Genomic DNA, 23,605 nt, shown 5'->3' with positions numbered 1-23,605 from the left:
TACTATGCAGTGAGTACTTTCTCCACAGGCCCAAAAATCTGCTTCAGAGGACACCCTCAGCCTCTGAACACCACTGCAGCCTCACTCCTGCTGGTCCCACAGCCAGCAGAAGCTGCTCACAAGCATGTGTCATCCTGGGATGAGGTTGCGCTGCTCCTGGCAGTTCATGTCTCACAAGGGTGCAAGCCTGCCCAAAAGCCATCCCCTCACTTTAGGAATCCCGCCATGGCATCTTCCCACCTGTGACACCCACACAATCCTCTGCCAATCCTTAAGAAGGCTCCTGCCCACCCCTGCAGGACATACCCTCCTCTCCTGCACAAGGCCTTCTTTCTCCATTCCATATTCTTACTTCTCTAACTCCACAACTTACTTCAATTGTGAGCGAAATGCTGATCAACATAGGATTGTTTCTGTGTGTACAGTTGCAAAATAGTTGTCATTATCAAAAGCATGAGAAGTGACAAAAATGTTTATTCTTGGCTTTTCTTGGGGTGCTAATGATTAATTCTTAATGTTTCACACTTCCCCCTTAAAAATTTTAATCCATACCTGATAACTACAGTGGAATGGGTAGATGACTGTTACTAGGTATAATAATAGCTATAAAAAACAGTCAAGTAAAGGCTTGTTTTGAAGAGTATTTTAACTTAATTCCTAGAAAGGTTCCAATACAGCTTTGTTTTATATCCTTTTTTCCCTTGTCAACCTTTTGACAGTTTATTCAGCAGTAATGTGCTGAATTTTTGTAATGTTTCTGTTAGAAAGCAATAATTTTCTAATTTTTTAAACATTTTAATCTAGTAGTTAAATGGGGAGGCTAAGATTGTGAGAGACTTATATATGGAGAAATATAGCATACAGATATCTTTTGCGATAAAGAGCCACACCATTTTCTATAATCTAACTGTATCCTTTACTTTCTACAAGATGAGGGAAGTGACTTTTGGTATTTTTAAGCAACAGTTGAACACCTTAAGCCCTAGAGAAATTGAATTTCTCAGTGAGAACTTAGTGAATGTTGCTATAGTGTTAGAATAAAACACCTGTTATAGTCTACCATAAAGCAGAGCATTTAACTTGGCAATATTTTTTCCTCATGGAAATGATCCAACTGTTTGCTGTAATATCTACCCAATAGAACACGAGCTTTGGAGCACCAATAACTTTGAAATCTTGTTTTCAAGCCACAGAAGCTCTGGACCTTGGGGCTGAATGCTAGGCAAGATTAAAAATCTTGTTCCTCCTAAAAGTTAATTCTGTGGTGTGAATGAGGCAGGCTTGTTTCTGCCCAGTTCCCTCCTGTTTCAAGATTTTTCAAATTATGTAGATGTGTGATTTTTAACCTTATTCCTTTTTAGCACACCTCCCTAATTACATTGCTTATGACATTGAATAGAGTCTTATTTTTTCTTAAAAGGAGAACATTTTTATACATGAAATTTAAATTTATTCTATACTAAGCTTTTAGTTTGCTGACCCTGGTAGATTGTCACCTACTGAACTTTCATATATTTTATTTAAGTTACTCATTGAGAAACTATTTTTGTGAGTTTTCATTTCAGTACTGAATAGAATTAGTGATAGAAGACTTGAGTTGTGTTGAGAACATGGTCAAGATATCTTTTCTTTAAAAATACCAACAAAACAAATGAGTGTTTTATGCTTACTACTGAGGAGAAGAACAGCTTCAGTATCTCTCCTAGTCTTTTTGCAAGGCTTTTATTGCTTTCATAATATTGGATTAAGGAAAGCAGAGTCAACAAAAATAACACTAATTGTATGCTTAGCAAAATACAGTAATTCAAATATAAAAACCATCATGCACAGAACATGACCAAGCTTCACACTAATAAAAACTTGGTATTGACAAAATTGCTGTAATATGTCAAGAAATAGTGGAAGTTAGAATAAGACCTAAGTTGTCTTCACCCTGGATAAAGCATCTGTAGATGGAGTTTCATTTTGCTACTATGAACTAGTTGTATTTTCTATGGCAAGTGTGCTTTAAGAACTAGCTGATTAATGATGGTAAAGTGATTTTTTTGGTGCCTGTGGCTCCTGAGCTTTTGAGAGAAGTGAGAGAAAATTAGCAGAATACTAACTTGTTTTGCTGTGGCAAGTTAGTGAAAATTCTAACTCTGCTTGGCTCATAAATTAAGGTAGAAGCTAGCCACACAATTGATCTCAATGTAACCCCTCTGCCTAGTGCTGCTGGGCAGAGCACAAGAATTAGAGTGTAACCCATTTATTATGAAGCAGCTGAATTCTTGTGGAGTGGAATATGAGCTGGAGTTATTTGCACAGTTTTATTAGTGCAAGGCTAGAGGGGAGTTTGCTTTTTATGGAAACTCTATCAACTTTGGCAGAGGAACAGAACTTGTATTTTTTCAGAGTCTTACATCTTTAATATTTTCATTTTTAAGGGAACAGTGAACTGTTTCAGTGAAGTTTTTGAAGTGTACTGTATGTGTAAAAATATCAAGACCACCAAATACCAGCTAGATGCCAAAATAAATTATAGTTGCAGCTACATTTACTACAAGAAATGTAAAAGTGACCTTTCAAAAACCAACTGATAAGTTAAAAGACTCTGTAATAGCACTCAGAGTAGGGATTTTCAGATTTTTCTGCATGTGTGTGGCTTAACTGAAGATTCTCTAACTCTTCACTGAGACTGCTGTTACAGTCATACTGCTGTAACAAAGTCAGTCTGCTTTGCACTTGGGAGAAGGGTCATGGAGTTACATTGTCTGGGTGCAATCAACAGTGAGGATTGGAGGCAACAAGGTTTAAAATGACAGTGGTAAAATATCTTCTCATTAGAGGTGATAGGATAAAAAGTTACCTTTAAGTCTTGGAATCTGCCATAGCATCTGCTGACAAAGCCCAGTTTGCAGTACTGGTTGCCTCAGGTAGTCCACTTCTGTTTAACAATATAACTAAATAGTAGAAATAATTTCATCTTATATACTGCTTTCATCTATCCCTTTTGAACATCACCTGTCTCCTAGGAACTTCCAATTTAAGACATCGCTGAGAAGGAAATACAGTTCTGGGTGAAAGAAATGCCAAGTGTCTACTGTAGTATAAATAGTATTTCAACACAACTGGCCACAAACCTCAACTACTTTTCTGCCAATATATTCTTAACCGGGGCAAAGTGCTGTAAGTAGTCTTATCTGCTGTTCCTGTAGTTGCCTATTCTGCTGTTACATTCTTGTTAACTCCAGGGCATTTTTATCTGGATTGACCCAAAGCTTCTTAGTGATAAGGGAAAACTCATATAGTAGAAGCAAGGCTGGGAGGAGAGGAAGTGTCAGGTCTGGCACTTCTGCCACTTTCATGAGTTGTGAATTGGGAGGTAAAGATGTTTTTCTATTTACACAGTTTTACTATAGTGTAACATTCTGTTCCAGACTCTTTTCTCCTTTTTCTCTCACAGACAAGTTTGCAATTACTTCCAAGACTCTGTCAAGTTTGAAGTGGGCAGTGAAGACTGATGCTCTTTCTCCCCTAGACAGCTGCTTGCCTTCTGCCTTACAGTACTCAGCTGTGACTAATGGCAGGGGGAAATAATGAACAACTGGAAACTGGCACAATAATATTATGCAAAGTTGTGTGTGCCATTGTCAATATGAACTCAGATGTTGAATGCTATCATAATGTCCTAGCAGCCTTCCAAATTGCCTGGTAGACTCTGAAAGCCCTTTTTATTGAGACTTTGTAAAACTGTGGCATATGTTATTAAATAAATGAATGTTGTGCTCTTAAGCTTTTCTAATGGAGATTAAAATCTTTGTCAGTTTTGCTTTCTACAGTGTAGCCTTACATAGGCCTGTATGTTGTACTTGAATGTACTGAAGAGTCTTGCTGGGATTGGAGAAAATACCAATCCCCTGAGGATATGAGCACCTCCTAGGTTTTTTCTTTAATCTTATAGATGTACTTTTTATTCATTCTTTGAAGCAGCTGCTGGTTTTTTCTGACATTTGTCATTTCGACACATAGGATACTAACACTGACTTCTGGTCAAGGCTTTGCATTCCAGCAGTGTTGAAATCTGGCTGCCAGTACATCATGTGCTTTGAGGTTAGGTCCCATGAATAATGTACAGAACTGTATTTAGTAGCAGGATGCTAGTTCCACTAGTTATTTACCTGTTTGAATAGTAGGTGCTATGAAAATAAGTGAGGATTATTGAGAAGAACTTGCCATTTAAGAACTACACAGCTCAGTATTTGGCAGCCTTAAGGTACAGGAGATCAAATTTATTTGTGGGAAGGAGTTTCCAAGTGATGGCTACACAGAGAAAGGAGGCAACAAATTCTCCATTAGTTGCAGATAAATCTGACTGTGCTTTCTTGAAGCCCCACTGCCTCTGTCCCTCCTAGCCCTGGGAGTGCCCCAGATCTGCAATCAGGGCTTGTTCTAAGCAGAATTGAGTTTTCTGTAAAGCCTCAGATAACAGCAGCATGTCAGTGTCAGTAGCTTTTAGCCTGTTGACACACTAACTGGTATTTTTCAAGTGTCCTTCAAGTAGAACATAAAATTTTTCAAGGAAAAATATTGGAATATTGACTCCATTGAATATTTGTAACATTTACTTGATCAGTGATTGTTTCAACTCAGTAACCTTCTAACTTTTGAGAAATCTTGCTTTCACTGGAAGCAATTGGCTTTGTAACAGTCAGAGCTTCTAGAATCATATGACACTTGACAGTCTTGCTTTCTATCTTAAAAAAGAATTTCTAGTTCATGAAAACAAACAAAAGTGCACTGCAAAGGTGGTGAAAAGACTGGGGTTATTGCACACTCATTATTAACTTGACCTGTTTGGCAAAGGTAAGTAGCTGATCTTTGGTTTTAATGTTGAGATTTTTATTTAATAATGCAAGAAAATTAAATTGTTGCACATGGGGTTTTTTTTGTTTCTGTAATGCATTTCTTGTGACTTGAGACACATTTCCTGTGTTCTTCCAAGATCTGTTATGACTACTGCATTGTCTTCACTTCTTCATGCTGTACTCCAAAATATTGCTTTAAAAAAAAAATAAAGCCACTTCACATGAAACCTTTTAGATTCATTTTCTAAAGACACATTTAAGAAAAGACACTGTTCTTGTTTAAGGGAACTTCATGCTTCATGAGGAACTCTGGTATAACGTGACAGAAGTCACTTAGAAGTCAGTTTAAGGTACTTACAAACAGATATATATCTATCATGCCTTAAGAATATCTGTGCCAAAACTTCTACCATATGTGAAACTGCTTGAAAAACACCTTTAAGTAGAATAGTGAAAAATAGCAGTGTAGTGAGACTAATATACTAGCTTTCTCTATATTAAGGTATATTGGAGGGCTTTTACAGATAAAGCTCTTCTTTTGTCTCGACATTTGATCTCTTTAATGAAACTAATGAGTCTAAATTTTCTTCTGGTTCTATAGATGCTGATGTTATCTGAGCTATGCATTTTAATTTCACATAATATATTTGCCTTGGAATTATGTGTTTTGTGACTAGCAAAGATTCCACTTTATATTCTCCACTGCAACTTTCTCTACTGAATAGAAATGAAAGTGTATATGGGATCTACCAAACACAGATTTAGAATGCTAATTCTAATCCCCTTTCCTTCTGGGTGCTGATTGAATTTGGTCTTAGTGAATTATACTGCTGTTAGATTTCAGTTCAGTTACTTTAAATCCTGGTGGATGGTTAGAATGTGCCCAGATATTGCAATTGCCCTGCAGCTGGGAAAATGTAGCAGAACATTTCAGTAGGTGAAGGTTGACCTAGCGCAGCTCTGTTATTATACATAAATGCACAAGGAAAACTTCAATTATGTAGATCTCTGTAAATAGTTGAATGTAATTTGCAGCTGAATAAAATGCTTTGTTTAATCTTACAAAGGCCATGCATGAAGTAGACAAGTTGATTTCTGATCACTTTGTATTTTCTGGTGCAGCAAAAGTAATAAAGATGTCAAAATTATTAGCAAATTGTAAATTAAAAATAGGTGTTAGGTCATTTACTTTCAAAAATAGAGACATTGAAAGATTTTGAAAAGCCTCAGTCACACTTCCAAAATTTAGTTTACAGTAACAGAACTTTAGATCTTAGGTGCTCCAGTTTGATTAAACTGTCCATGTACCTGATGTTGGAAACCCTTGAAAATAATTTCTAAGCTGTTTGCAAAATGGGATTTACTTCAATATAGGCATCTAAATTCAGAAAAGTGATTCTGGGAGCCAGTGCTGTTACTCAATCTCCAGCTAACCTTGGGAACCGGGATTTGTTAGTCTGGGGATTGTAGAGATGGGGGCAGGGAAGGTTAAAAAAGGATATTATATGGCTTTTTTACATACTGAGATAGCATTGTAGCTTTGACAAGTCTCAGCATATTAACACCAAGTCTCAACATATTAATACCAAAACCCAAACAGGATGCATAAACCCTTTTTCTGCCTGGAAGCTGGTTCTGGCACCTCTCCTCAGAAGGCATGTTTAACACTGCTTCCTGGCTGGGTTTCTGAGCAGCCTGTTGTCTTCCACAGGGAAGGTGCATGAAGGTACCTTTACATGATGGCCTGCTGCTAGGAATTTACCTTGTGTGGGTTGAGGTTTTTCTCCCTCTGATGTGAGCAGGCTCTTAAGCATGTTTTCCACCTCATTTGTATATGACTAGAAAGCTTTAAGCTAGTTTGGCTGCTTGTTGAAAACTCTTTACTGAGCTGAAACAAATTTTACAGGAAGAAAACATGGTATTGGTACAGAAGTGGAAGCTTGAGGCGAGGTTCCCACTCCACTTGTGTACACCAGACAATGAGGTATCACAGACATTTTTATCATAGCTATGGTAGCAAGAACAAGCCCTTAAAAAGCAAGTTAATAGCTGTTGCATATATGAAGGCAAGATTGTTAACTTACATTTGTATTACACACTTTACACAGGCGAAAATAGCAATGTGTTGTAAGCTTTGAAGGGTTTGGGGGTTTTTGAGTTTTGTTTAAAAGAACATCTGAAAAGTCTGTACCACAATATTTAAGGGTTTTAGTGGTAGAATTCTCATTCTCCCTAAATAGATAGTATATGCTGATTTTTGATTTGCTGATGTATTGTGCTCATTGGTGAGCATTCTCTATGAACTGCAACATAAGGAGAATTACCATCTTCATTGTTAAAAGATCTGCCTTTCAATATCAGGAAATATCCTGTTTTTTCACTCAAAAGCTGAGACAAGTAGACATATATTTTGTGCATGCCATTGGCTAAATTGTGTTGGTAATTTCATTTAGTCTTGTAAAATCAAAAATAGATACAAGAATGCTATTCTTGCTTAAGTGATGCAATTCATAATACCCTTCTAAGATGGATTAGGTAACCTTATTTAACTCTATCCTTTAGAGGTCTTTAATAACCTTAACATATCTGTCATTCCCATCTGTTTTAATTTAAGGCTGATTATGCTAACATGCTTTAAAACTGCAAACCACCTGACCATTGAATATTGTTTTAAGCAGATACAGCTTACAGTATTTTCAGAATGTAAACACAAAGCTTGCTATTGTGAAGCAATTAATTTTATTAGGCTTGTCCTTGTTTAGTCTACATGTAAGCTTGGAAAGCTATAAACCTTTTTTGAGAAGCTTTTCTTGGTGTGGAATTTCCCCTCCCCCAGGCAAGCTCTGCTAACCTGCTACTGTTCCTGTAACTCTCAGTTTTCTGAATGTGTCTCCTGGCAAATAAATGAGCCCAGCTGAAGGTTAAGGTGTGAGTAGTGAGCTCAGCAGCCATCCTGTCAGATGAGCAAGGAGGTAAAGGTTGGATGCTTCCTAACCAGTAACATGTTTGATTGCTCTTCTTGCCCGTGTGTGAATGCAACACGTATGTCGTAAATGCCTTGTGGGGTAGGAAAGGCTGCCATGCAGGACAGAGACAGGGCAACACTGCAAGGGTACAGGCAAATGCTGTATTATAACCCTGCACACACTCTGGCAAGCTGGCTGCAACCCTTTTTGGAGTGTCCTCATTTTAAGGTATTCATATTTTCATTATAATTGAATATTTCCTTCAAAATAGAAGATTTATTGGGATGGCTAGGCTGTTGATGCATTAGGTTAAAGGATGTATTTCAAGAAAGCACTTTTTTTAATGTAGACTGTCATTTTTTTAAGTGATTAAATTGCATGTCTTGGTAACTGATCTCCATGGAATAGTTTATATATTGAAATTTAAAATAAGCTGGGAAAGATGGCTATTTGCAGAAGCCTTTTTCTGCTTCTATAACTTGGTTTTGTGTATTGCTGTGAAACAAATGGCACTTAAATATTTAGTCAGAATTGGAAAGAAGCTGCTTCTGGGGTGACAAGGCATATCTTATTGATGATCTACATGAGCATAGTTAAGGAATGGTGAAAGGAGACTGTAACCTGCACACTAATAACTGAGTCAGACCATGGATGTTCAGTGGATTACAGTGGTGGAGATGGAAGTTTGGTGGAAGTGGAGTGCTTGAAATATGCTCAATGATAACACTGATTAGTGACACGAGGGCTATCATATTAATGATGTTAAGAGTTATAATAAAAAGCAGGTATTAGTACGTTGAATATTTTTGTTGGTCAATAAGCTGAAGCTAAAGATCTAGAGAAATTTAATTGACCAGAAACTCTGCAGGGTGGTTTTTTTTTTCTCAGTGAATATCATCTTTTGTCTTCTGTCTATAGCATCCATCTATCAGCACAGATAGGTGTAGTGTATTTGAATAAATACTGTACTTCTAAACTGAGGCTGGAATTTCTTGTTCTGATAGTTCTGTTGTTGCAATACTGGAAAGTAGCAACAATTGTATTTAAGTAGGAGTTTACAAATAAAATGTGACACGTGGTAATTACATCAAGTCAGTCCATGCGTGCCACATGGGGTAGCATTATAAGTGTAATACAGAAACCGATGGAATTTTCTGAAAATATAGGGACATATCAGAGTTCTGATCTTTGTTGACTTGCTAGGATTGCATCTTCAAACCTCGTTTAAGTTTATATCCTGATATGATGTGCAGGAACAAGTTGGTTAACTGCATGTGTCTGTAATTTTCTCAACTTGAACTAGTTCATATTCTCACCAAAGCACTGGCTTATCTGAAGTTCAGTGGATGCAGGTTATATCTTGTGTTAATGGTCAAACACCTTATAGGTGAAAAGCTCACCAACTTGATGATTGATTTTCAGTTCCAGATGCCATGCTTTCTTTCAAAGGTTTCCAAATTAACAAAAGTATACTCTCCAATACAGCTGTACAATCTACAGATGATGTGTTCTCAGATGAACTGCTAAACACAGGCAATTTTATTTATTTCCCTGACAATACTCTGATCACACATTTTTGCTACTCTGCTTTACTTTAGCTTCCTGTTCATTTCCTCATGTTTAAATACTTTGTGCTTTGCACATATTTTGATTTGTGGATTCTCTACAGAAAAAAAAAATTTAAAACAACAACTTGTCATTATAGTAATTAAAAGGTATGAGGAGTTAGATATAGACAGGACCTCAAATAGATTATATTTAAGAATTAGATTATATAGATAGTGAAACCTGGATGTTCAATTGCTTTCCTTCAGACATCTTTAAGTGTAAAGAAGGAAAAAAGTCAGTGTTTTTCCAGCTGTTCTGGGGCAGTTTGGAGTATTTCTGTTTCAAGTATATGAATATAACTATATATATGAGTATATATATATATATATTCAGATAACAGGAGAATTGGGCAGGTACTCAGTGCTTTTTTTATGTGCAAAATTAAAAAAAGTCATCAATGATTTACACTTCATAAAAGTAGTGCTTGGAGGAAAATTTCTTGTGGTTAACTAACTTTGAACTGTATATTTACATGGAAGAAAAGCACTTGCTTTAAATAAATGTTAAATTTTTTTTAGTGTTCAACTTTTTCTGAGGATCACATGCCTTTGGCAGTGCAAAAGGGAAAACCTGATCTTAAATAAACATTAAGAAAAGGTGTGCATGAGCCTGAAGACTGATTTCCTGGGGTGAATGGGTAAGGGTGAAGATGAATTCTTCAAAAGAACAAATGGGAGAAAATAAACAGAAGTATCAGTACCACTTACAAAAGTAAACTCAGTTTATTTCTGTAATTGCATTTATCTTCAAATGTTTTTTCTTTGCAACGGGTTTGCAAGGTTCATGAGAAGTTAGTTCCAGAAAAGTTGCAAAGACTAATGGACTAGAGGTGACCCTAAGCAGTAATTTTTACTAGTTTTATGGAGGAGACTCCATAGTAAGTAATTATTTCCCACCATCTTATGAGTGTGTCTTTCTAGATACAGCTTCTTCGGCTCACAGACTGTTTCAGTGTGATAACTGGGCACCAAAAGGGACTCCTTTTCCTATAGATCTCCCAGAAGATAGAGAGCTATAATACTGCAGCCACAGATTGGGAGGCAGGAAGCATGGGAATATCTTTATTAAAGACTTATTAAGAGACTTTAGAAAAATCAAGGCAGTTGTTCCTATTTCATGTGTAAATAGGAGGACCAACAATGTTTCTTTATAGTTCTAGCTAATATCAATGCAAATGTAAGGTCCCTCTATTAATGGTACATAAAAAATCATATACTGGAGGCCCTTCAGGTGTTTCCATTAACAAATAATGTGGTTAGACAAGATGGATCTGTAAAATACGTGGTGCCATGGATCTGTTATCCACACTGCAGTTAGGGTGGAAATGCTTCACAGGATCATGCTAGAGCTAGCCCAGACTGAGTGAACCAAGATGGTATATATCTACCACTAAAAACCCCACATAATTTGTGTTCCTGAGGGATATTTGTCAATATAGCTAATAAAAGATAAAAGTCAGACTTCAGACCACATCACACACTAAGTAATCAGAGTTCTGTAAAATTAGACTTTTTAGATTTCCGTATGTTTTCTCACTTGTGTAGGCCTTCACATTTATTATTACTCATATCTTGATATATACACATCTAAGCTGATGTATCAGAGAGTAAAGTCAGTTTATAGTACCAATTACTTAAATTTAACAAGCTATAACATCACCTAAAAGAAAGTCTCTGTGTAATCAAATTAAAAATAGCTAATTAAGAACTACCAGATAGTTATTTTGTTCTCCTAATATTTACTGGATTTCAGCTGTTTGAGTAGGCTGCTGTTGGACAGACTAGTCTATTAAATGCTTTCCTTGAAAATATATGGTCTTTAAGTAATTTAACTATTACTGGTTAGGGGGGATAGGTCAATATTTATATAGAGAAGTGAAGGATAAACTGACATAATCATCAATGCCTCAGGGCTATCACAGAAATGTGTTTCCTCAGATAAAGTAAAGCCAGACTTTTATAAAATTTACATTTTAATTTCTTTTGCTTGCTAGACTTAAAAACAGACAGTGTTTTTTACAGACATGTATGCATTTTGTGTCTACTAATTTGGATATTGAACACATGTTCCCTTTCTGTAGAAATGTGCTTTCTTGCAAGCCTGATGGGTATACAAGATATGCCAAGCTGGTTTTATATAAAGGTAGTGCTTGCAACTGTGCTATAAAAGCTTGAAAACTGGGCTCTGTGTTTCTCAGCAACAGACATGGGGAAGCAGAGGCTTGAAGCCCTTGCCAGAAAGTCTGTGAAACACACCAAATACTTCATAAAACTATTTGAATAATATTTATATAGACTTAGAATTCTAGTGCTTCAGGGAGTCTTTTCATAAAATCCTGTTTTCACTTGACTGCAGTAACTCTGTAGTGCAGTAGGTATCAAAAGAGCATTTAGATATCAAGGAATTAGTCTTCAATATTAGTTTCTAGAATAACTCTTAGGAATAATGTAGAAGTGTTGATATCACTATCCACTGTACAGATGAAAACTTTGATGCATCATGACAATAATCTGAAATCTAGAAAATCAAAACTGCTTTAGTAATCCATGCAATTGCTGTGTTCTACTTGAGGTAAAACTATGAGGAATCTTGCCAGTATGGGTCAGAAAATTATCTGTGTCTAGGGATTTAAAAAATTTTTCTCAATTGTTGGATCACTTTGCTCAGTTAGGAGTAGTTAGGTAAAAGTGTATTTGGGAGAACCAGTGAATGAATGGTGTTCCTGATGAATGGTGTAGCTGTGCTTTCAATTTCCCCATGTGAAAATTGATGAGTTTATTCTGAGCTATAAGTGATGTGAGGAATGACTCAAGTGTGAAATGCCATAACCTGGTGAAAAAGAAAACTGCTGCTTATAGTGGATTTCAACAACTGAGGGGGAAGGGGTGACAGAGAAGAGGGTGTGTAGTCCCTCTATATACACCTCACTGCTCTGCAACAAGAGAATTGCTAATCTCCACTAAAATGAGAAAATGTCATTTGATTTAGCTTGCTTTATTAGCTCACACTCTGGATACAGCTGAAATATGTTTCACTGAAGTAGCCACAATCCTTGCAGTATTGCTGAGAAAAGTTAAAACAGGCTGAACCTGTACCATATAATTATAATAATTTTTATAGTTCATTTGATGCCTTGTCAAGGCTGATCTAGAACAGAGGCTTGATGGAGTTAAAGAATAAAGTAGGTAGTTGTTAAAAGGCCTCAATGGACACACCTTGGGCAGCACCAGAGCCCAGCCAGGGCTACACCCAAGATGAACCCAAAATGGTCACAAAATGGGTGACTAGTCATGAGTTCTCTCACTTTTATAAGTTCTGGTGCATTTGCATATTGGAGTTAATTGTCCAATTATAGCTGTAGGCTATGAAGTCCCATCCTTCTTGTTTTTCTGTCTTCAGTCCACATTTTTATGCTCTTGGGCCTAAAATTTGGATCAGTTGTCCTTGGTCCCCAGCTAGGAAAGGAATTGTTTTGTCTACCTACTCTGTGAAGAGAGCTTACCATTCCTTAATACGAAGCTCAGAACTACACACTAAAGCAGTACAGAATCTAAAAATATAAAAGCAAAAAACCTAAGGCATCACATTTTCCATACAATGAATATAATCACATCTTGTCAAATTAATGGAAAATGCTTTTCTAAAGTATCCTAATAACCAGATTTTTTTATCATTTATTTTATGTTTCCCCAGAAGATATTGTTTATTATTCATTTCTCCAGAAGACACTTTTTCCTTATGGTATGTTCAAAAATATAAAAATCATCTGTGTCTGAGGGCTACTACCTACCAGTTGCTGTGAAGTAGAGGCTGACAAAATTAAGTAGCCATGTCCCGTCTTCTCAGCCATATTGTTACATATAACATCAGAGTAATGCAGTGTGGTAGTCATAAATGTGGAGATAATACAAATACATTTTATGCAGAGCAGCATAGGTGCATGCCGGTTGTGCACAGGCACTAGAATTTTAAGTTCTTGTCCTTTCATAATGTCAGCATGGCTTTTGGTATAGAGTGTTTTTGCACTTGTAGATCTTGTCTGATGCATGCAGGATGATAATTGCATGTCTTCAGTGAAGAATTTGGCCGAGATATTAGATCAGAAAATAAAGAAAGTAGAATACACTTTGTAGATGTACGATTTAATTAGAATTTGCTAGAATTTGCAATATTACATCCATATTACAATATGGATGTAATGCTCAGTTTTTCTCTTGGAAGAAGAAATGCATGTCAGCCAACCCTAAATTACCTACTTGAGGGTCCTGTGAGATCTCATTAGATGACAAATTTGATTAGAATAATGCTGTAAAGAACAGAGAGCTCAGTTCTACTTCCACCACATAATTTTGGACCTAAAACCATTGAGGATTAAAATTTTGCAATGGCCTTTGTTACTTAGAACTGGGCACCCTAGTCTTTGCTCTAATGCTATTACATTTAGTACACTATGCTTGGTCTTAACTCACAGATTATAAAGGAGAATTTGGGCCCTTAGAACTAACATAGAAAACACCTTGAGCTGGTACCTGGAAGTATTAGTTAAGTGTTTCCTAGGATGATAGGAGGGTATCTTGACCCATGAACTAAGGTATGCCCCAAAAAACTGGTTTGCAATTGTGAGAACTAAACAGGTAGGAACCTCTTCTGAAGGCCTAATAGAAATGGTTTTACCTATAATAAGTAACTTTTGCATCCTGTAAATGAGTTGATGTAAAAACACCCTAAATGTCCTGTAAAACTGATTAGGTTTACAATTATCTGTTGCTCTGAAATTTTTTGAACACCTGAAAATTTTACACTTGCCTTTTAAAATTAGAGTAGTTGTAACTATTGTAATTTTCTATGGTATTTTACCTTAAGGCTCAACAGAAATAATATTTTGCAGTTTCCTGTAGAATGAGAAAGATCATATTGGAAAGCTGAGGCTGAGAAGAATTTGCTGCTTTCAATTCATTGTGAATTGGGGGATTCAGATTACTTTAAGTAGCTATGTAATATGTTGCAAAGGTGGAAAGCTAATGAATACACAGATCCCAGAATAGAAGATACTGTGTGCTGAAGTAAACTGATATTCTTGAGCTTCTATTAAACTATTCTCCTGAACAGACCTGAGCTAACATCAGAAATTGTGGGAACTGGCTTGCATTCAGGATTCTCTTTTGGTCTATTCATATTTTGTGAAAAGGGGTGGACTGGGAGAAACTCTTTTATATGCAGTGTAATGGCTTACTCTGAAAGTATGAAAACATGAATAAAGATTTTTTGAATTGAGATGATTGAATGAAAATACACATACTTTTGAGACTGATGGTCACAATCTTCTTCTAGCCTTACGTTAGCATTCAGATACAGTCAGAGAACTGACTTCGCTTCACACAAGCTAACACAGAACTAGAACCATTTAAAAAGAATTTATGCTGCATTTTTGCTAGCCAAATGAGTCTTATGGACATTGTTCCACTGTGTCTAGTCCCTGAATATCTGACTTCTGAGAACCAGTTTATTATGCTTTGGGTATTTCTAATGGTATTTTTCTGCATGGCCCTTTTTAATGCAGCATTCTTAAGAAAAGACATGAAATTATTTCAATCCAGAGAATAAGTGACTTAGAGTAAGGGCAAAGACATCCTGGCCTGTATCAGCAATAGTGTGGCCAGCAGAATTAAAAAAGGGGTCTTTAATGATACTGCATTCCAATTGTACCAACTTTTTTCATGTATAGCTACATGTAGAAATACAGTTGTTATTGGAGCCTGCAGAATTTTTCAGAACAGTGTCCCATAGGTGAAGAGTTGCAGTGCAGTAATATCTCTTTAAGCATGGTCTCTGAGCAGAGGGCTTGACATAAGCACCATATCAGTTATACACCAAAGTCATAGAAACTAATCCAAACACTACATAGCTTGGCCTGACTACTAGGCTATTCATGGAGCTGGATGAGCAAGATACTTCTCATGGAAGTAACTGCTTTTCAGGATTCAGGTTATAATATTAGATGGTATGTAATAGCTCTGCATTAGGTATTTAAAGATCTTTAAATAGCTAGTGTCTAATCCTGGCCTGCTGAAGTTGTACATAGAAAGTTTTTATACATAATAACTTCAGCATTTAGTACAGGTATCCGGTCAGGTGAGCCAGGAGTTCTGTATGTCACTCCATGATTAAAGTAAGTCAGAAGCATTGCAGAAACAGTCATATCAATATCACTTCAGTTATATTGATAAAAAAGGATGCGTCTGCATATTTTTTTAGTCAGCCTATATAATCTGAAATAGTGTCATGAACATGGATGTGGAGTTGCTTTAGACAGAGTTCTGCCTGAAGAGCAGGAAGGGTTTAAAGATTCAGTTGAGACTGAACAGTACTTAGAAATGTAGTTTTTGCAGAGCACTGTATGTGCCATCTTAGCAGCTAAACTTGCTCTGTAATATATAGACTGACATAAACTGGTGATGCCAATGTTATACAAAAGTAGTGTGAATTGGACTGCATGAGAAGGTTCTTCATGTGTGACACTGAGCCTATGAAGGACTCTCTGCACCTGCTGCTCTAGCCACTATCCAAGTCTGCAGAACTTGGAACTTAAATGTGTATGTGCCTGAGAAAATCCTGCCTGCCTGATGTGCTTCTTAAAAGGATGGAGCTTGCAGAGACCTGTAGGTAGCCTGCCCAACTGTGGTACTTGTCTTTGCTGTTATTTGAAAAAACTTGGTAGTCTTCAAAATGAATCAGTCTGCTTAAGTCTGACATTTATGCCTTCAATAGAACACAGGAGAACTGCAGAAGATGCTTTTTATGCCCATCTGTTCCAGAAGCATGGCAGGCTTCAAGACAGTTTTAGCTTAATATGCTGCTTAGGATTTGTATTGGAGGGTTAAAGACATCAAGTATCCTTTTCTCGAAGAGGAGTATCTCTTAGAAGTCAGGTGAATAACTTTGGAGATACTAATTTTGAGTTATTCACTGCTTTTCTTTAAGATCCAATACTAATCATATCAAACCCAACTATTTTCCCCCTATTTAGAGTGGGAAGTAATTTGAGGTTTTACTTGCTGATGACTACTAGAAGTAGTCATTGTAGCTGACTAATAGTCTTTAAATCTGGAGCATGACCAACTTTCAAATACTTTAGGAAGTGAGCAATTTTTTTAAAAGAAAGCTTTATAAATAATTTTTCAAAGCCTACTTGTATGAATTCATTAAAATTATTTAAACCAACAGGTAAAATCACCTATGTGTAAAAAACCAAAGCATATAGTGCTCAGTCTGCTGTCTCAAGCAGACCTTTGTTTACATGTGATGGACTTGTTTTGATGAGTCAGATTTCTCTGCAAGGGAGAAATCTTCAGGATTGTCTTTGGATAGAGAAGTTGAGGTATTGCATTTTGCTCTCACTCTATCAAAATCACTTTTAAAAAATTTTACTCTAGCTGTAAAGGTCTTGTGTCAGGAACTTTTTATTAGAATTAGGATATGACTGTAGGAAGGCTGCATTTACTGAGATTTATTGGTGCAAGTCATGTGCTAGGAATGTGGACTGTTTTGTAATTTGATATGTAATACACCTGGCAAAGCTGTTCAGTAGCTCTTTCTTAGCTTATTTACAGCAATACTAATTAGCTGCACATTGCAGCATCCACTTGTTTCCAGGTTTTTGAATAATATCACTGTACTGATTTAAGTGCAGTATCACACCTCAGTACCAAAATACAGTACACCCTAATTTCTTATATAATTAAGTCTTACATAAGCTTTAACATTTAAAACAGAAGTGGCATCTCTACAGTTGTTTATCCCCAGAGCACAAAGGAATAGAACATATGTTGATATAAGTTGCAATACTGTAAATCCTTACAGAATTTCAACATCCGGGGTGTCACAAAGAAAGCTGTGATTTATAAGTTAGTCTACACCAAAAAAAAAAAAACCACCTCTCATTTTTTTCTAGTTTTTCTAGTTTTCTATTTCAATGACATGTGTACCTTAGTAATTACATGCAAAAGATCAATCTAGTGGAAGCTAATTCAGAATTCTTCAGCACTAATTAGGGAGAATAGGCTTTAAAGAAAGCTGGGATCAATGGCGTCATGAGATTTATTCCCCCTGGGCACACTCTCCCAAATGGTTACTTGATTGTGACGATGATCTTTAAAATGCCCTTTTTGAAAAATGTAACTATTAAAGTTAGAGTGAGCTTTAACGTTATTAGTAACTTATTTCAGGATTCTGTCAGCTGCTGACATTGGTGGTAATGAAAATACAGCAGAATCTGTGAAAACAAATAGAGACAGTGGCAGCCACCTGCATGGCCTTTCCCCTCTCAGTAAATTTTCATGCAGTGATTTCAATATAAGGTAAATTCCTAGAGAAAAGTATTCAAGTTGTCAGGCAAAAGGTTGAAAGTCTGCTCCCTGGTTCAAATGCTTCCGAAATAGTTTAAATGTTCCCCATTTTTCTAGTGTTAACAAATCCCAGAGGACAAAGTCTGGGTAAATTGAGAACATGGAATTGTTGAGAAAGAGAGGGAAGGGGCTTTATTTTCTTGTATAACTTGCACACTTTCAGCAAATTTATGATTTCTTTTGTATCTTCCATAGCAGTAAGCAAAATGGGATCTATAAATATTTGTAAAATAAAATGTCTCATCAATGGTACATTATTTCAGGTATTAACTAACTGATAATTATAACTAAGCACGTGTCCTTCTCTTGAATCTTCAAATTAATCACCAGCCTCAATCTCATGTTTTCTGTTGGTTTTTATTATTTTCATTACTACATTCCATCTTTGCTATATGTCTTCTGTGACCTTGTTTATCCATGGATGATCTGAATGTTTATGACCCCATCTTGCTTAACAGGGAGCATGTCCTTTATGTCTGTCGGTTTTCTTTGACCTCGTCTTAAGTAATGCCTGAAAGATTTTTCTGCTGTATTTTTGCACAACTCTGAGAAAGCAGCTTCAGTTGGTTCTCCTATCTGGAGCTTTTTGTGGCTGCATCAATGTGCCTTTAGGACAAAAATCTGTCCTGCTTCTAGTGTGACTTACTTTTCCTGAAATGAAGCTTCTTTGCTTATTATCTAATTGTCCTAAGCTTGATTGAGACCCATTTCCACTTGAATAAAGTATTTTAAGTATTCCCAGTTCAAAACAAAGGGCTAAATTCACATTGTCCTTGAAAAGGAAAATATTTAATTTTATTTTTTTAATACTTTATACGACAGAAAACAAAGCTCTTCTTTCCCAGAAGAGCATTGAAATATATTGGGACTCCCAAAACAGAATAAAAAGAAGCCCTAAATATTGATAAACTATAAACCCTAAAAACTAAGCTCCCAAGTTACCAGGTTCTCAGCTACGTGTGGTTAGGAAATTAAAGGTTCTTCAGGAGGCTCTTCTTCCAGATGAGCAGAATGCAAGCTCTCATGCTGGCTGGAGTGAATAGAAATCTGCATTCCACAGCTGCTGGTAAGGACATAGGCAGATTTCTTTGATCTAAGTTCATCAAAATCAAAATATTAGTGCCAGATATTGAGGCATCTATTATTTTTGAGTAAGGAACTACGTTGGAAACCTTTGAGCCACTCTACCTTCATAAAACCTGTTTATAAACAGTTATTTGAAGGGATCCTTGAGTGCCAGTGTGTTGCATTTATGTACTGACATTTTTATTTCTGGGAATTTACATGTTGCTTTATGTAGTACTTACTCTGGAAAGTGTAGTCCTGAGTTGGATAACTGTTGGACAACTGCTAGTTACTCATCTTTGTAAATTAGTTCACCTATATAAAACAGTGGACTTAAAACAAGTATTTTTCTCATTATTTCTTTATAGTACATCTCCTGCAAGGACTATAAGCTTTTTGTAATTTGTCCAGGACTTAATCTCGTGTGGATAGTCATGTAGAATTTTTAATGTAACTCCATTTGCTTCTTTGCAAAAAATCACCTTATGACTTTCTGCTGTAATTTTGACTACTTATTCAAATGAGTTTCATTTCAGCACAGCTGGATGCATCTGAAACTAGAACTCAGTTCTATGCTGAAAAAAAGAGATTTAATATTTCCCCTGTGTTGCTCTAGGAACTGAGGTCTGTTAATCGTAAAGGTCTTGATGGCTTTATAGGTGAAATGACATCTCACCATAAGAAAGTATTTCTACTTGCATCATTCCATGTCTTCATTTATTATACTTGAATAGAAATGTAATATATGGCTACATTACAGTTACATTCTAGGTCATGAAAGCTACATAACAGTTCAAAGTTCCTAGCATGTAAAAGGCAGGTTCGACAGACAAAAAAGGCAAGTCTACTTGAATTTTGATTTTTTGTTGTTTTTGTTGTGTTTTAGTCTCCTCCACCACCAAGTGATCATTATATTTATTGGCATAGGTAAGCTTCTGAGACACTTAACTATAACTCTTGCATTGATGGAAATGTTCAGCACTTTTTGTAGAATCTTTGAAAATGCTTTTATGAAACCATGGATATCTTTTCTGTTTTCATTATTGAAAATTAAATATTCAATAATTAGAAAAGCTTTGACACAGATTTCTAGGTCTCTGTTACTGTAGAATTGTAATCCAGAGTAGAAATAGTAGAAGCTTTCAATAGCTGTGGATTTAGGGCACAATTACTTTAACCTAAAGTATGAAGCTGAAAGAACAATTTTCCAGCTTCAGTTAAATTGTTTGTTTCCTTCCTATGCACTAAACTTGGCAGCTGTTCTTATAATCAGTGGGTCAAAGTATGTTCTTGGCTTTGTTGACCCAGCTGTGCACTGTTACAGCTTGTGTGGAAATTGGAAGGAAGAAAATAATCCTATCAAATATCTTATGGAAACAGTTCATTTCAAGCAAGACAACTAAATTGCAAATGCACAAGTCTTTACAATGTAGATCAGAGTTCTCAGTATGGGTAGAAGGAACAGCCCTTAAAAAAGGGAAACTGCTGTTGGGGGGCAGAGATGTCCTCTATTTACTACCACTGCTAATTGCCTGAATTTTTCTTCTGAGCAATTAGATGTTTGTGAAGCATATGGTAAGTGGTTTAATTTTCAGTATACTTGAGGAATTTTTCTGCTTAATGAATGAACAAAAAGTTTTGCTCACTTAGGAGTAGTGATTTGGTTAATGAAAGTAACTTCTAAATGAAAACATGTAAAGGAACCAGTTACACCAATCTAGGCCTGTTCACCAAGTGTTTCAGTGTTGATTTGGTACAAAGAGCTTTTGGGAGTCTGGGAGCAAGAAAGGACCACTAAAGCTAGTAAGAAAAATGCAAGGTAGGCAAGAAGTTTCATGTAGAACACTCATTGACCAAACTAGAAGTTTGCCTTTCCTGTGTTTGAGCACTACACCAAGTGGGGACAGATCCATAAAACAGCTCTGTGACATAATAGTAGGGTTACTTGATATTCTAATTCAATAGTGAGGAATCCTTTCTGTAGTAGCTCTAAGCAACTTTACAGTGTTTTCTTGTCTTAGTTTTTATTCTCATGCAGCAAAGTCTGAAAATCGTATCTGACTTAAAAATCCAAGAAAGTGCGTCCTGAGAGGAATCTTAATCATAGTAACTTTGTAAGATTAAAAATAAACTATCAAGATTTCTTTGCTTTGTATTTTATGCATCTTCAAGCAAAACGATGGATGACAGAGATATTTAACAGTGAAACAGAACTACAAAATATATATTGTACATTGTCACTACCCAGCAGCACCATGAATACTGCTATGCTTCCTTTGTCTTTACCTTTCCCATTTCTGGATGGGATAAAATAGATGATGCAGTAAATTTTGGATTGGACAGGCAGATAAGGACTAATATCCAGTGTGCAAAATATTCAGGACTGTATCTTATGACATAGTTCAGCGGGATTCTCTACTAGATTCTCCTAGAGCACTTGGCTTAAAAGTTGTTGCCCTTCAAGAAAAACTTTGATGATGAGCTTGAACACTGCTCCTGCAGACAAAAATACAGAATGCTTCAGTCTTGGTTCTTTTGATATTGAAGATTTCTGCTGTACTTCAGTTAGTTGTTTGTCCTGAGTGTTTTATGTGTGAGGTGGAAGATAGTGCATGATTTCAGGCTCATAAAATATCACCCTTTTGTAAAACTCAAGGGGTTCTTCTCACTCTCCATATTGAGTTTTGTTTATTGGCATATATGTTGAAAGCTGGAAAGCATATGGAACTTGTACTGAATATAAACCCTTTACAGAATGGGAAATATACCTATGTTTAATCAAGTTCAAAATCTGAGAAAATTCCCAGCAGTAATTTCATTTAAATTTTTCATTTTAGTCCTTTCCATTTTTCCTGTTGCACATTGACTTTTCAATGCAAAAAAATGAACTTTTCAACTGCTACATATAAGGAAAAATATAATGATGTGTAATCTAGGCACCACTGTTCATGCTCCTGTTTGTCCATCAGTGGTTTTTTTAGCAAGAAAATAGAGCAGAGCACTCAACATTCTACTTTAGATACAAGAAATTGTTAAAGGGAAGTGGCTATTAATGCAAATTAAATAATTGAGGAAATACATATTGTTCTTTTTGCAAAATAAGGCTCTCACAGAGATTTTATTCAAGCAAGTATTCAAAAATTTTACATGCAAATATTGCATCAAATCTGTCACTATATAGATATGGCCTGAACACCATTACTACTGCATTGTATTCCTGCTGCATGGTTCCAGTTTCCTAGTTTTGCTTAAGGTTATTGTGGTGTTTTTAATTGGAAAAGACAGTTTTACTGAGCCCAAGCACTTCTGAGAAATATGGATGCACAAGATGCAATGGGAGAGCTCTTGCCTCATCAAAACATTCAAGGGACAAAATTATTTCACCAAAAAATTGCTACCACTGTGCATGTAGCTCAGTGTTGTAGGTAGTTTAAGTGTCGATGTAAGCTAGTCCATTCTACCACCCTGATATGGGAATACATGTGTGTAGTCTTTCTCAGAACAGTGCCATAATAAATGATGTGTGCTAAGGGTGTATCTCAAAAGCCATTCTGTAAAAACAGTACTTGAATTTTAAAATTCATGAGATGCAATGAGAAGGAAATTAAAATTACCCCTAAAAAACCTGTAGCACTTGAGTTTCCCTGAAATGTGTTCTTAAGGCTTATTATTCAAAATATTAGTGACCTAAAGCAGAAAATTCACTTTTTTGCTTTATGCAAAGTACACTCATGTTTCTAAACAGACTTTGTGTTGAGGGTATATTAAAGAACTAGTAATATTAACAAATCCTGATAATTGATGTTGAACAGCATAAAATTGTTTTCTTCAGCACCACAATACTATGGTCACTTGAACTGCAGTATAAAATTCTACAGTTCAGCACTCTGAACATGCAGTAAGGAATTTAAGTTCATTATAAGCAGCATTAAAAAATTGATCTTTCTTTCAACTAGAATTACTTCATAGCATCATCTGAAATTAATATTCCACAGCTAAAAAATCTGCTGTTTTTCTGCATTATTACTTTCTGCAGGAAAATATTTCAGCTACTCTGGACTTTGAACCTTTCAGTTAACTCTGTGCTGTAATGTCATAACTATTCAGGTCAGACTAATGTGTTCTCTTTGCCCAGCAAGGAGTTAGTACTGATTTAGATAACCTTCTTTAGCTGAAAAAAAATATAAATGTAGGAAATGTGAAGCTGTAGATCCTGCCCTGGAAGGGCAGGGCAGGAGGGTTTACTAGCTGAGGATTTACCTAAAAGTCAAGTGAATTGATTAAGTGGCTGGAAGATTAAAGAGTGAAATACTATTATATTTTACTGCATTCTTCAAGATGAGAATCTCTGGCTGAGTAATAAACACTGAGCTCATTCTCAACTGGGGGAAAGTCTTCTAAAAGGACATTTTATGGAGATAAATTTTGGATGTTGTTGCTGTCTTGATCCAAAATATCTCCCCTTTCACTGAGCTTTGTGAATAAAGCTTTGAGAGATGGGACAGTACTGGTTGGGCTAATATGTATGATGAAGTATAAGTGGTTGATATAACAAAGAGAGAAGGAGATTATATGCATCAACAACTGGAAAATGTACTGGAATGTAGAATGTAGATTAAAGTATTCTTATATTAATTCCTCATAAATTGTTATATTAAGCATGACTCTTGTCCTTTTAATCATGCCACTGCTTGACTACCCTGAATTTCAATTA

The sequence above is a fragment of the Molothrus ater genome, chromosome 4 (assembly GCF_012460135.2).
Source record: "Molothrus ater isolate BHLD 08-10-18 breed brown headed cowbird chromosome 4, BPBGC_Mater_1.1, whole genome shotgun sequence".
NCBI classification, from domain to species: domain Eukaryota; kingdom Metazoa; phylum Chordata; class Aves; order Passeriformes; family Icteridae; genus Molothrus; species Molothrus ater.
Note: the sequence above shows the minus strand (reverse complement) of the source record.